Here is a 16,693-nt window from a genome sequence, read left to right as displayed (position 1 = left end):
TTTTTTGGTACAAAGTAGACTTTTTTACACATTTCCTCACAAAATCTTCTTCTGGTAATGTATCATTCTTATCTATATTTTCATATAGTAGTTGTACGAGAATCTAATAACTGTTATTATTTGTTAAAAATTAAAAAGATTCAAATATGCAAATAGTATTCGACGTTAATTTAAAAACTTAAACATTTAACATTCAAGTATATTATTTAAGACTACCTTGTTAAACAATCTTAAATATAGCAATACTTTATACAATTTCACCAACTATAATTCAACTAAATGAATTAGATAAACTCAGGTGCGCTTAAAATCCATGTGTACCTAATAGTTCCCCGGAGATCAGTCGACTTGGACCGAATAAATCATGGAGAATTAACGTGGCAAAGTGTAAAAAACTTGCCTAAATCCTGTGAACTAGGCGCGAGATTACAGTCTTGTGAAATATGCGCCTCGCTTTGTCCGCGGAATCCAAACCCCCTGAAAAATAACGCGCAGATAACAAAAGGCTTTTTGACGCAACGACTAAGCGGCATCCATTACCCAAAATTCAGAAATACTCATTTGCACCTTAATGAAAAAAGGTTTACGTTTATGTTAGTTTTGTCAACATAATAAAATTTATAGATGAAGTTTATATAAAAATTATAGTTCAAATACAACAAGAAAGTAATCAATGAATTATTACTTGTGAAGCTGAGATTGAGAGCGTTGAGAGTTAACCTTGCATGTAGTCCAAAATTATCTAATAACCATAATCTTTATTTACAATAATTGCTAATAATACTGAATTCGATGAAAGAGTATCATGAAGTTAACAAGTAATAATATGACCCGAAGTGTAGACGATAACGAATTCAGAGAATTCGATATCGTAGCATAACAATTAATCAGAAACTAATCATAAGTATCATTAAGTTAATTACAAGTTACAGTCTAATAGCAGTTACAATAAACGTATGCAATTATACAAATACACGCCAATTACAACTTAATTTAGACATGTAAAAAATACTTATACTACGTACTTTATTATATATATTAGTGTACTATATTATGATCCCAAAGTTTTAAGTTAGATGATTGCAATTGTTTATTCACGTTTTATGACATAAAACTAATTATAAAACTTTATGATTGCTATAATCATCATCATCGTATCAATGGTTAACTGTTTGCTGCTGAACATAGGCTTCCTCCGTAAAAGGAGGATATATTATAACAGCCATGTGTGTTAGAATCTCTGTAAAATAAAACCCTAAGATAGATAGTATAATCGAAACTGAATTTAGGGAAAACAAATGAACTGTTTGTACAAACATATGTCGGACCTGAGTAATTTCTATTTATACTCATTGAAATTACTATTGTAATGAATGTCACTGTTAAGCTAAAGTCGCTAGTTTATAATGATAACTTCTAATATTAAGAGTTTTCTATACAACTTTTATTAACTATACAAAATTGTGAAATTAAAATATTTAAATATCTAACATACGATTACAATATATGAAACGCCTTTTTAAATTATTCTACATACTCATAATACATACTTATACTCATTATCACGAAATGTGTTTATTGAAGCCATGTAAAAGAAAACGTTTCTATTACATCGTAACAGAATTTTGATTCCGGAAAAAACAAAATACTGTAACTGTATCGCATAAACTTCAAATGTTAGGTTTATCCTGCACATAAAAGCGGTAATTGCGTACATATCTACAATATGTGTTGTGCTACAGCGGGGAACAAAATAAAAAGAAAAAACAAGCGCAGCCTGCCTTGGCTGGATCGTTAGGAGTTTGTTTAATAAAGAAACATTTAATGCGACTAAACTAAAGAGATGAGAAAAAATAGTTAAATCCTAAACCTGGTAGAATAAAATTTGTTATTTAGTTAGAGCACATAACCTGTGCTCCAGAGTGCGTGATCTGGATAAATAGTGGTCTGTAAATGTCTTTCTTCGTATCAAATACTATGTGTCTTGCATTATCCATCAATACGCTAAAAGGTAATAAACGAACAATCTATATTTTTATACAAGTATATATAATATTAGTAAGGGATGCATTCTGATGAAGCAACAATTAAACTCAAATTATTATTATTTTAATCAATTTATGATCCCCATATACCATGCCAGGTAACTAATAAAAAGGAATAACAATATTACGGACGTAAGAAATATATCTTGAACAATCCTTTTTAGGTGCTCAAAATATATTAGATAATAAATATGCGTGTTTGTTCACAAACATGCCCAATAATAAACAACTTCAATGTACCTAGTATTTTAATCTATCAAAATAAGTTTCCTATTTAAAGACAATTAAACTAAATAAGTACTTATCTATCCATTGTTACATAGGTATCTATAAATTAGTACCTATCCTATTTGTGAATACTGCATTAAATAGGCATGCTTATAATTATATTGTTCTTTTGTCCTACTATCCTACTAATACCATAAAAGTGAAAGTTTGTTAACATGTTTGTATGTTTATTACACTACTAACTGTAATAGAATGAAATTTGGTACGCAGGTAGACATATCCTTACATAAATACATTGTACAACTGCAAAACACCTAGTAATTTTGAAATATGAAATAGATACAATATATTGTTACAAATTTTGTACACGCTTAATTTTCTTGGAAAAAGTATCAAAGTAAATACACTTCATTTTCTGCATAACATATAAGTGTATTGAAATATGTTCAGTAATATATAGAAGTATTTTAACGCGTAATTGTAATATCTTGTTAAATATATTTAGTGTAGGTAACATATATATTAACATTTTCCGCTTATTTTACGCTTAATTTGAATTACACCACCACGTAATGTAAAGGTGTATTCTTGTAATAGTGAGAACCTCAATTAATTTTATTCGAACTACGCTAACTGACAAAGAACACTCTGGTTACATGTACCTAAATATTATCCTAAACTTTGATTACAAAATTAAAGTGCGTTGTAAAAACTTTAAACATAAAAAAAAAATTACCTAATAAATAAATTCTTTTGTAATGTAGTATCTTGTGATTTTAAACACTGTCAACAATTCTTTTAGGATACCTACAAAAGATCCTTTATGTAAAGCTTACCGTCTGTCTTAAATATGATCTGAATACAATGTCTTAAAGGAATATGTTTCGTGCTTACGTGTGTATTTTTGTATTCATTGATTTGGACCTAATCAAAGGCAAATTGTATTACTTATACGATACGAGTACATGTTTTCTCATTATTTAATAAGTATTATCTTGTTATTATTCATGGTAAATATTGATGCCAGTCAATACATATTCTCATAAACTAATTACATCTTTCTGCTTTTATACTTCATTGTTCGAACTGTATCCTACATCTATCACAGAAAGTCATAACCGCCAACAACTGCTTCAAAAATTTGTTATGCTTTACATTGCACTCTATAAAACTACTTCCTTGTCTTATTCTTTTACGCCAAAAACTTCACGACTCTTAAATTCACTACCCGAAGACATCCATCCGTGTTCTCTCTAATAAATGTGCCTTCAAGAAAAAAGGTCATGGTCATTTTTTAAACCTTTTATCAAACAACCAATAGATCATTATCCTATACATATATATTATTCTTATTGTTATATAAGTATGTCTTATTCTTTTAGAGTTTCTGTCTGTAACAACAGTGTTGTCTTTAATAGTGTCTGTTGCTGTCTTGCGTATCAAAGATTAACTGGTAGAATGTCAATTATTATTATTTTATTGTTATATCAATAGTTAACTGTCTACTGCTGAACATAAACCTCACCCTTGGGAATCTTTGCCAATAGGTGCCACTCCTGGCAGGCGGATTAGCAACCGCAGATATTAGGTACAAGGTAATATATATATATATATATATATATATATATATATATATATATATATATATATATATATATATATATATATATATATATATATATATATATATATATATATATATATATATATATATATATATATACTATATTATAAAGGTACACAGTGATAAAACTTCAAGCCAACGTGCACAAGATTCTGCCCTCTGCAAAGCTTCAGAATCTATTTACATGGGTCACGTTCCTTAATCATGAAAATTCTATAAAAAAATTTATAAACTACGCGCAATCATATGTTAAGACTTTGAATAATTAGATAAATGAAAATAAATATAATCGTTAATTTTCAGTATTATAAATATTGATTATAAAACATTTTGCAGGAAAAAACCTCTAAAAACATATTTCGTGACTAATTTACGTTACTATACTATATTACTGCTACTCTAACATTATTTCCTACCATAAATAAAAATATTCCTACAGTAAAAAGCGGTAGGCAATAACATAAATCCAATGTATAAATGGTTTATAAAATTTGATTTGTAATTGTACCTGTAATTACCGATGTATCCTATTAAAAATGAAATATCGCTACATGATGATTGGAATTTTAATTCATAATCTATTTGTAAAATTACTTAATAACGACTTTTTCATAATTGAAAAAATATGCTCGATTTGTACATTAATTTCAGAAAAAATAGTCAATAGCGTTCTACCTACTAAATTATGACCTCTCTTTGTGCCGACTATTGACATACTTTATGCCTTACACTACATTCATTACTAGTGTTATTCAAGAACTTCACGTTCAAAGTTATCGAAATCAACAAACAACACAATAAAGATGTGTCCCCTAGTTGCCCTCAAGTGTTATGTTTCGAGACCAATAAGTTATTGATTTTAACTACCTACTGCCTATAATGAATGACTAAAAATGTTTTTTTTAATAATATACCTATATATAAATTGTAACTTTCTTCTTGTTTCTTTTCTGTGATGCAGATGTTCTGACAAAGTGCAAAAACTATTAAAAAAACGGCCGAAATGGTTAATGGACGTAAACCAAGACCGACCGACTCTGTTACAAAGTTGGAGAAATGGGAAGCAGAAGACGATACTTTATCCATGAGCGGAAAGGAGCTGCGGCATGTAAAAGGGTGCACAACTTCACAAAAGGTATGAATGAACTTAGCTTTATATGGTTCGAAAGGTCCTACGAAAAAGGCAACCTTACTAAGACAACTCTGTACCATATCAGTCATTAACTGTACACTGCTGAACATAAGCCTCCTCTTATTGGGAGAATTTGCCAGTAGTTACCCCGCTTTGAAGGTGGGTTGACAACCGCAGTTAAGCTTTGGTGATGTTTTAAGACGGACGCTACTGCCTATCCCTCAACCGTTAATTTCCCTAGTCGCCTCCTACGACACTCATGGAAAAGAAAAGACGACCTATTTTATGGCGGGACCACACGCCGGTAGGATAACTCACTTTTCATAAAATGAGCGAAACAAGCCGACGATTAGCAAGACTATTTAATGGATTTTTGATGCTATAGGTAAGCTAGGTGATATGGGTGTGACGATATACTGTATGTACTTGCTATCGATAATATTACTGTATAGTTTACCGGCGAGCTTTGAAATCTTTAGATATGTGACAAAGTCGAGATATGATCTACTGAAACCAGACTACTTTAAAGTTAAAGTTATTATAGAGGAGCATGAGTCAAGAAGGCAAACGACGAGTTCTCAGGCAGATAAAATTACTGTCAGCGAATTTGTAAATTTCGTAAGGACGACATCACGACAGTAGGGGCACATCTTATGGAAGATGTAAGTGTATGTGGACGAAATTTTGGTCACATCTGAACAAGTAGATTACATTTTAATTTAAAAAAAAAATTAACTAAAAAGTTTGACTTGAAAGATCACGGTATGGTACTATATGTCTTGGGAATTGACGTGAAACAAAATAGCAATGTCGTTGTTTTATCACAACGAAAAATATACTTCTGATCTTTTAGAGAAATTTGATATGAAAAGTTTTAATCCATGATCAATACCGATGGAAATAATTTTTGTAAACTGTATGAATCAAAATAAAGAATTAGATGAAAAATTTAAAGTTAAGTCGCCATTCAGAGAACATTAGTTACTTGATTTACTTGAGCGTAGATACCAGGCCTGATATATCGAATGCTGTTGCTAAGCTTGCCCAATTTACAAATTGTTCTGAGATGTATCATTGGAAGGCAGGAAAGAGAATTCTTATTACTTGAAGAAAAAAAATTTCGTTTAATATGGAAAGACCATTGATGCAAATATTTGCTGGAAATCACAAAAAAAAAGATAACTAATTTATGTATGTGGACAAAATGGGGATAAACCCTTTGGTTATTTTTTTTAACTAGGATAAATTTATTAGGACGTAAAACTTCTTTATAAATAATATGTAAATTTAAATGTGGGCAAGTGCATGTGGATATTTTTTTTATATTTTTTCTTACATTTTTTTATTGACTTGTATCTGTACGTAAAATATATATTTGCTAATATTATTGCTTCTAAAAATATTTATTTCCACTGTAACCCTCTACAAGATCCCCTTATAGATAAGTGTAGTAATGTAATAAAGTATGGTTCAGTCAGTAGTATGTAGTAAATTGCAGATTTTTTTTTAATAAAATATAGGTAGCTTCCACGCCACATAAAAGATTTATTGACAGATATGCTTCATAGTTCGGAAATCTAATTATGTACTCTCTTTATCAAATATATTAAAGAATATAAAATAAATATTTAGAAATAGATATGGAAATAAAATTACTCGTCGTATGTTTAGGACGTAAACCTTTGAAAAGTATTTGTCTACGACTATATTATAAATGTTATTTCTCGTATATCTTTTATTATGTAAATAGGAATTTCATAAAATTACATATTTAAAATTATGATTAGGAAATATTCAAAGTCTGATAAAAGTTCCAAATTTAATATGATTTTGATATTTGATGCAAAAGTATGATAGTATACGCCCTCATAAAAATAACATTGTACAATGCAGACATTATAAGATCTGGACTACGACCATTTTACGAATTGAACATAATCCGACGTTTCTAAAAGACTGAATAGTGAAGAATGATCGGCTACGCATATGCTATCAAGATTGCGACTTTCTTGGAAGTCAACTTAAGTTATATGGAGTATGATAGATATATATTTAATCTTATAAGTAATCGTAAAAAAAGCCAAAAAAAATTCCGACTAATGTGATAATTAAACACTTGTTCAGTATATTATTTACAAACTTTTACATTTACATATACAGTCACTGCAATATATTGGAACTTACTACGAATTATTTGACATTTTATACTATTAGATAGTTACCTTTAAATTATTTTATCTTTATAGTTTTAATGTACTAAATGTATTTGCCATATTTAAATAATTTTGATCTACTTGTATATTCAAATATAATTGTCTTCGAATAAATACACAAAACATTATCTAATTTATCACTTTGTTTGGTGACCATCTTAATTACATTTACCATGCAAATTTAAATACGAAAGCCCGTACACTTAACTATTATAATCATAAATGGTAACGCATTTTATTTTTATATTTACTTGATCGTTTTAATTATTCACTAGGTAATTCTTGTGGTGTCACCCACGCAGATGTGTCGTCTCCTGTTCCTTGTTGTCAAATTCAGAACTTTCTTTATTTTGTAATCGCTTGAAAATAGAAAAGTAGGCATTAAGAAACTTGTAAAATACGTCAGACATTTATTAACAATTAATATTACATATTTATAGCAGTCCCATTCCTTGTAATATACAGGAGTATAGGCCTCTGTTTAATGCAGTCAATATTCAGCAGACAATTCAATAGACCAGTGAATACGGAACAGACAGGCTGAAGTGATGATACAGCATCAATAGGCCAGCTATTAATATTACACCTATCTATTAATGGCCGTGTGGTCCCGGCATAGAATAGGCTACTCTTTTCTTTCCCGTAGGTGTCGTAAGAGCCGACTAAAAGTGGGGCGAGGGATTGGCTGTAGCGCCCCTCTTGAAACATCTCTAAAGTCTGACTACGATTTGCCAATCTGCCTGCCAAGCGTGGTAACTACTGTCAAAACCCTCAAGGGGGAGGCTTATGTTTAACAGTGGACAGTTAAAGGCTGGTATGATAATGATATATAATAATATTGATTTTACAAATATTTTTTACATATATGAATATATATCACAATTTATGTAATAAATATCAATGCAAACATAGTATTGAAAAATAAAACGCTAAACTTGTAAGAAAAGTCTAATTCTGTCTATTACAGCTGTTGAACATTTCAAACTTAGGGAGTAGAGCAGTCATTTGAAAATTTTCTTTTTTTCTCTAATAAATTAAGTTTGTCGCACCACTCGAGAGAAACCGTTAACCGCTGGCTACATAAACCCAAAGTAGAGAAATTGACATTATGATAGAGATCTAAAATAAGTATGAATTAAACAATATTAATATTTTGCAAAATATTTTAATAAGTTTTTCGAAATTGATTGTTATGTTATTAATTGTTATATATATATGTTTTTAATTGTTATAACTTATCGTCACATCGTATTTATTTGTACATACAGCCTGACTTGCTTAGTTAAAACAATGTAATAAAATTATATTTGATACATATAAGTTCCTTGATGTACTTGTATCTGTATACGAGTATACGTATATATTTCTTTAGCATCAATGTTGAAGGTTACTGACGGAAAGAAATGTTAATGTTATTGTCACGATTATTTACCTTAACTAAAAAATAAACAAACAATATCACGTTTATGAAAAAATATGTGAAAACAAAAATACTTAATATCTTTTAACCAATGCTTTAAAAAACTAGGTTTAATCTATTCTAAGATTCCTTTTTAAACCTTAAAAATAGAGGAAGACTAAAGTTTCTATAACTTTTGACTCAATTGTCGAGACAAAGTTAACGATCTAATGATAGAATCAGGCTGGAGTTGTCGTATCTAATTTCACAGTAGGAACAAACAATTTTCTTTAAATTGCTAGTCCCCGCTTGTCGACAACGCCACGTGAATATCGAACAAGTATTTAAATGCTGCCAGTTTCTAAGATCCTAATAAATTCAATAAAGTTCGCATCCGAAAAAATCATTAGATAATTTACATAAGTCAAATAGCTCTTATTTAATATTTAATCCTCGATTCCTATCCCACTCGTGGAAGAATAAAATACATGTAGGTAGTTCTTAATGATTGGAACTACAGTATTGACGGTTTCCAATTTCTATCAGTTTATTACTTGCATAAAAAATCTGAATTTCATTGTCTAAAATGTAACAATTATAATATTTCTCAGTACCATTTATTTGAAAATTTCCGATCATTATAACAAAAAAATGAACCGTTATTTAAAATTTTCTTATATTTGTGCTCCATACGTTATTATAATTTTACATATTTACAGTTGAAATTTGGTAGTTATAATCTATATGAAGACCTGATTAAATAAATACGAACAGTATTTCCAATTTTTTTTTAAATGTAAAATGCACATCATTTTTAATTCAGTGCTCAATTATTTTAACTGATGAAATTTCCTAAGAGCGATTATAAAATTAAATTATTTTATTTTACGAGTATCCATTATTTTTCTAATTTTGAATTGTTAATATATTGCTATCCACAATTTTCATTTATCTGTATATTTACATGCAAATGAATAATATCTACATGGTAACTTATTATTTTCATCATGTAAATTTCTGTAATAGCTATTAATAGTTAATTAGAAATAGCATAGAATGAAATAGGCCAAGTGCAATACTATATATGGGCATATATTCTTTACTGTCAAAATGATATTTTGCCTTAGTTTATCGTTAAACATTCATCAAACATGGCATCAGTCCATACAAATACCTTCCTTACTTCAAATTTTCTAAATTTTCTACTAAAAGGACGTTGTCAAAGACTGCTTAATTTCAAAACATGAATTTAGGTAATGATATAGAAGGTGGCGCGTAAATTACTTTCCATCGTGAATGATTTGCATACGTGGTTAATTTCTGAGCAACCATTAGTACGATCTGCTTCCACGTTACGTGTAAGTAACTATGTTAGACACATTTGTGGAATGTCGTATTTAAGCTTTTAGAACCCCATTACTTCGGGTAATCAATAAACACAATGATATCTGAACTAGATCTCCCGTTGCCGGTAATTCACGGACCGTCGGATTCGAATCAATTGAGTATTTAACTATCTTATCTACCGAGGGTTTCTGATCCTTTCCCATACATTTGGAACTAACACGCTTCGTCGGCTCATTTAAGTGGACATTCACATGTATTTAGGGACCAATAGGAAATATGTTGATGTACATTAACGGACCATTTAGCACCGATCGTGCTTCCGTTTGTAACCACCGGTAATTATGGAATCCATACGGTAATAAATCGATATTACTACTGTATACTCTGTGTAACATACTTATGTTTGTGTGTAATATTAAATGTAATCTTATATAAAATTAAAACTCCTGTGAAAACAGATTTATTACTAAGAAAATTTATTTACTCAAAGCGTCCATTTTTAAGTCAGAATAGATATTCTGACTTAGTAGGTACTAGTTTTGGAATTTAGTGGACATATTGGTAGTAATGTTTAAAATTAATGACAGTAAGTTTTGATTATGTATATGTTTAGGACCTTTGACAATATATAGTATTAAAATAACATCAGTCATCAAGGAATAGAACAGAGATTAGTTATTTGAATGAAAGAAATTTCTAAAAGAAATATTGATACAAGCAACTATATATTTTTCTTTCTTAGAGTTTTTAATCATATACATACGTAGTAAGCTAAGATATAGATTTAAGAGTTATCACTCAGTTATGAATATTTACTCTTTTTTCTTTTTTACTCGACTATTTTTACACGAACTTGAGAATTTCTATTACGAGTACAATAAGGTGAGTCGTTATACAGAATTCAGGCGCAGGCGCAGGTGAACAAACACATTTCCAGAAAAGAGTAACATCATTAACAAGATATGTCGGAATCAGACGAAAACTAGAACAGATCTAAAAATTATAATGTTACAACAGCTGAATCCTTATCATGTGGGCAAATTTAGAAAATATTTCTTATTATATTGTTCAGTATAATATTTTAATAAATCCGAATTTTATCTGTAGACATTTAACATAAAGGGTTAATATAATTGAGTTAATTTTATATGCAATTTTATTTTAATGCTATTACGGGTGGCTTTGTCCGCGTGATCGAGATATACTCTCTGACTAGATTAAAAAGAAGTCTATAACCTCTTCCATTCCATATAGTACGTGTACGCCAAATTTCATGTCAATTGGTTAAGCCTCACGGCTTAATACGTAAGAAACAAACAAATTAACTTTTAGATTTATTACGAGTAGTATAATGTTAAGTAAACAACTATTATTCAAGTAACTTTTATTTGTTTTAAGCAATTATTACAAAAATAAATATTTCCATGTTGCATTAATAACTTTGATTGACTGACTTACGAAGACTCACTGACATAGACAAAGCTATCATAGATTAAGTATCATAGATTAAGTTTACAACCCATTACAACCAGTAACGATATTATTAGATAAATCACAATGCTATTACATCTGTTAATATTACAACTCTATGAACTGTTTACATTCATGTTTTGTTAATATGAGCGTGGAACAAATAGATTCTGGGCCTTGGTTTTATGGCTCAGTCCTACGGAGCTCTAAAAACTTTGATTAATTTATTAACTCCAAAACTTTTCTCATTACAAACTCATGCTGGGAACACTGTTATGATAACATTTAATCTCTCTATGATAATTATTATCTATGTTTATTTGCAGTATACGTTTATATTTTTTACAAATAAACAAAGATATATAAATACTTAGGTATATCTTCAATATCTCTATATAGCCACGCACCAAGTGCGACTATTTAAAATATTTATCGCAAGGCAGTGGCAATTTAATATCCTTATTTATTTTTTTCCGGATGTATTAAAATTTACATAAAGGTGTGATGTTATAATAAATGTGTATGTTTTTTCCGACGTGATGGGATCACGTAGTCACGCAGCGAGCTCAGTTCGCTGTCAGCGACGTCACGTACTAACTCAGTACCCCTCCGCCCATAAAGTCGGGAAATCGCTGCCCAAGCCACCTCTTGTCATCGCTTTTATGTGTAGCGACAACAGTATACGTAATCACATGTTGATTTATTTTATTAACTAATTTATTGTAACATCTTGATTCGTTCATCGAATTACCTAGTTAATTAGTAAGTATAAGAAGTATTTTCTTTTTCTATTTACAAGAATAAAACATTTGTCCTATTAAATATAGATTTAGAAGTTTTATCCGATCACCAAGTTAATTTATTATAGATACCCAATAAGCCTGACGCAGCACTTTTATTGAGTTCTATTTTTATTCTTATATCACTCGTTAATAACAATAAATAAACCCGGCATTTTATTTACTTATAGAACGCCTTTAATTGAAATTAAAATGTATAACTACCCAAAATCTGTCCATTATTGTAACCCTAGCTTTAATTTGAGATCTCTCTCTCTCTCTCTCTCTCTCTCTCTCTCTCTCTCTGTGTGTGTGTGTGTGTGTGTGTGTGTGTGTGTGTGTGTGCGCGCGCGCGCGTGTCTATGTGCGTGTGATACGATAAGACAATAAATAATTTCCACGGTCTCAAGATTGCATATAACGACACGCAATGTGAACAACATGAATAGCGCACTAAATACTATTAACTTCGCGTTTAACAATGAGCCCCTGTGGACAATTATAGAACTGAAGTAGTTAGTGATGAATCGGTAGCTATAGTGAAAGGGGATTCATCTCAATCAAGAACAGAGTTAATTGTGCGGGTTTCAACGTGTATAAGAAGATTATATTAATTAATATGCATTATATTGGAGACTGTATGAATTTGCCAAGGATAAATTTTGATATAATTTCTTGAATCAGCACACAAATAAAGAGATTACGTATTAGATGTGGCTAAAACTAAATTCTGTGTAATAATCGTAAACATTGTTAGTAGTAGAAAAAAGAAACACTGGCTAAGAAAAAACTACCACTCAAATGTAGAGTATAAATATCTTTTTTGTAGAGAATAGTTTATTCTTGAAATTGAGCCCTGTTTTATTACCGTTGAGAACAACAAACGTTAATGAATGAACAACCGAGGATTGTCAATTTCTAAAGCAATGAACTGATGCCTAATACTTCACAATAACGTCAGTTTACACAACGCACGACGGAACGTCTCTAAATTACAAGATAGACTGTTATCACAATATTATATACCGTACTCGGGTGAGTGTCGACTCCTTCTAATTTCCATTTTTTCCGCAATTTAGATAACTCTTACGGGGCTAAAATTTCATCTGTGAATATACGATGACTAACGTCTTTTAAGAATTCATCGATTCTCCTCTACAGGATTTCTATAGCAGAGAAGCCTCAATAAAATCCGTTAATATGACAAAAAAAATCATCGATAATAATGGGCGATACATCAATAAATTCAATTTACCAGGTATTTCGTTAAACAAAAGTATTATTTTATTTATTTTATACAAAATCACAATTTCCCAGTTAAACTTTTATGCATATAAACGTTAAATTAACACAAATAATAAATTACAATAATATACATATTTTAACCTCGATTTCTTTGACGGAATATTCTATAATAATTTGGAAACGGCTGTTTGACATATTTTCCACTTTTCAGAGAAATAAAAACATATGTCTATATATATATATACAACAATTTTCAATTTATTCACCGCATAATTAAATTTCTGTTTTACTAGGAACGAATACTATATAGCATTAAATCAGCTTTTTGTACCAAACATTTTTTGCAATGTAATCAATAAAGAATAAATAAATAAATGAATATTTTAACATTTTGAATTAATATTGTGCAACAGAAGCTATGGAAATATTGAATAAACCCTCAAAGTATCTGAGGATAATGTAAAAAATTATTTCTACCGAATACACGGTTTGTGTTTTCTTTTCAAATTCTTTTAAAATAATGGATAGATAGATAATTGATGGATAGGTTGAACGAATCATAAGCTTGAAGAGAGTACTTTTAGAGCCAATGTAACAAGATAACAATATACAAGTACACAATTTAAACAACCTTTCTCCAACTAACATTGCTTGTACCACTACGGGTACGTACAACAATTACCACTCGAGGTACATCCAAATTTCAAAAATGTAAACATATAAAGTGTATTCAAATAATAATGTGTAAATAAACAGCCCATGAGAATGTAGTAATTTGTGTGTGTGTGTGTGTGTGTGTGTGTGTGTGTGTGTGTGTGTGTGTGTGTGTGTGTGTGTGTGTGTGTGTGTGTGTGTGTGTGTGTGTAGTCATTATATATTATTATTTGCTGTGTGATCCTGGCATAGAATGGGTCACCTTTCATTCCCTATAGATATCGTAAGATACAACTAGGGGAACTTGATGGTCGAGTGATGGGCAGCGGCGTCCCTTTTAAAATATCACCAAAAGCCTAACTATGACTGCAAACCCGGTTGCCAAAAGTGGCATCTACTGGCAAAACGCCCCATATGGGGGAGGCCTAGGTTCAACAGTGGACAGTCATGATGAGATGATGATATATTTTTAGAAATTAAGTTTAAGGGTACATATGATACTAAGATGTTTGTTTAAATTTTCGCTATATGTGTGCTTGTCAGTTTGTGTGTTTTGCAGTCTTTCACATAACAATAGACTGATTGTGATGAATTTTAACAATAAAAGCTAAATATAGGTGACAATTCATTAAACTAGGGACAATTTTTTTATGTTTTTGGTATACATACAAAGTAGGACGCGAGCAAATCTATACACATCTAAGTCTTAAACTGTTATTAAATATAATCGAGTAATATTGTGAATCTTAACCACTATAACACAAATTTATTTAAGAATACAATATACTCGTATTAGCAGCACCTTCATGCAGGGCGAAGTTATTGTTAAAAGCATTTTCTCTCAGTCGACCTTTCGAAACTAATAGGAAACATGAAAGCGCTATATGAATAATACATAATATAAATGAATACATACATGGTATACAACTTGTTTTTATTCATAAAAAATCATAAAAAAAAACTTACATTATATTAAATACTAAAAATTTACAACAAATGTGTTGTTATTTTTAGTTCCGCCAACATTAGAATAATTAAATCCTCTAAAAAGACAGTTGACACACTCATAGTGGCAAAAATAAATAAAGTAACAGTAATTGTGCGACTAAAATTTAGACTTCTGAAAAATTACAACTGATTCACAAAGTAAGAAATCATCAGGTTGATTAAATTCATATAATAAATATTACGGTACTTGTACGGTTAAAAACTAAGACATGCGAAATTGAAAGGTTTAATCAGAAATACGAGTATAGGATGTATCGCCGTGTCAGTCTCTGCATAAAATCGGCCGCACCTTCCTTTCTCGTGAGTGTGTTTCCAAATTATTTATTCAGTGCGTGTTTCCAATGATGACTTATGGAAACGAAATATGGTCCTACACCATTGCCCGTATACAAAAGCTTCAAATTACTCAGCTATGGAGAGGACTATGTTCGGAGTTTCTTTGCGTGATATCCACAAAAGAATAAAAGTAACCGACATAGCCCAAAAGATAAGCAAGCTAAAGTAGTAATGGGTTGGTCACAGCTTGAAGAACCGACAACCGATGGGGAAGAAAGGTTCTTGAGTAACGACCCCGTACGGGCACACGCAGTGTAGTACGATCCCCCACTAGATACGATGACAACCTCGAATATATTTCAGGGAGTTAGTAGATGCAGGTGGTCCATGACCATTCTTTATGTCAATCTATGGGGGAGGTCTATGTCCAGCAAGAGAGGAATAATGGACAAAATGATGATGATTATAGGATGTAGTAATTTCGTGTGATCCCAGAAAACGGGCCACTCCTTCCTTTCCCATGGATATCGTAAGAGGCGACTAAGAGGATTTAATTGTCGGGAAATGGGCAGCAGTGACCCTCTTAAAATATTATCAAAACTAACTGCAGTTGCCAACCTAACTGCCAAGTGTGGCAACTATTGATAAAACTTCTCAAGAAAGAAGCCTATGTTCAGTGGACAGATGCTGATGTGACATAATGATAGGATGTGGTAAAAAACTATAGCATATATATTATTCAAATATTAAATATTACTTTTTTATTTAAAATTTTGTTTGAAAATCCCATAAAAATAGCTACTCCATTAAGAATCAACAAAACAAAAAAGTCAGTAAAATCGATTAGAAATTGGCGAAGGTGTATGGTAATAAATTATATAAAAAAAAATTACAAATTAAAAAAAACAGATGATGAAACCTTACCTTCTTTATGAAGTAGCTCAAAATTACTGTTTTTATTTATAGTAGTTATCTACTCGTACATAATAAAAATAAGAATAGTTTTAAGTTAACCTTTAACTCGAAATAAACCACTTATAAAATAATACAAAGGTACAAGCGTAGTAATATCTACCAATCACTAGATAAATAATGTAAAGATACAATATACACTTTACATATTATTTTGAATTATTTATCCTATCAGGTATAGAAAATTCCGCTTCCAACTCTGCATCAGAAAAAAGGTTCTTTAGACATATTATACTTTCACCAAGGTACTGTTTGGAAAAATCTTTTCTACTAGGACAAACAAAGGATAGATAATCTAGAG

The 16,693-nt window shown here is 30.4% G+C and overlaps 1 protein-coding gene across 1 annotated transcript in view; it reads right to left on the bottom strand.

The window, feature by feature from the left end:
* LOC113521205 (chondroadherin-like) overlaps positions 1-16,693 on the bottom strand; it is a 65,460-nt gene that overhangs the window by 8,556 nt on the left and 40,211 nt on the right. The window lies entirely within an intron of this gene.

Source organism: Galleria mellonella, unplaced genomic scaffold (genome assembly GCF_026898425.1).
Source record: "Galleria mellonella isolate WM207_F2 unplaced genomic scaffold, CSIRO_AGI_GalMel_v1 utg33, whole genome shotgun sequence".
Lineage (NCBI taxonomy): Eukaryota > Metazoa > Arthropoda > Insecta > Lepidoptera > Pyralidae > Galleria > Galleria mellonella.
Note: the sequence above shows the minus strand (reverse complement) of the source record. Positions and strands in the feature narration are given on the sequence as shown.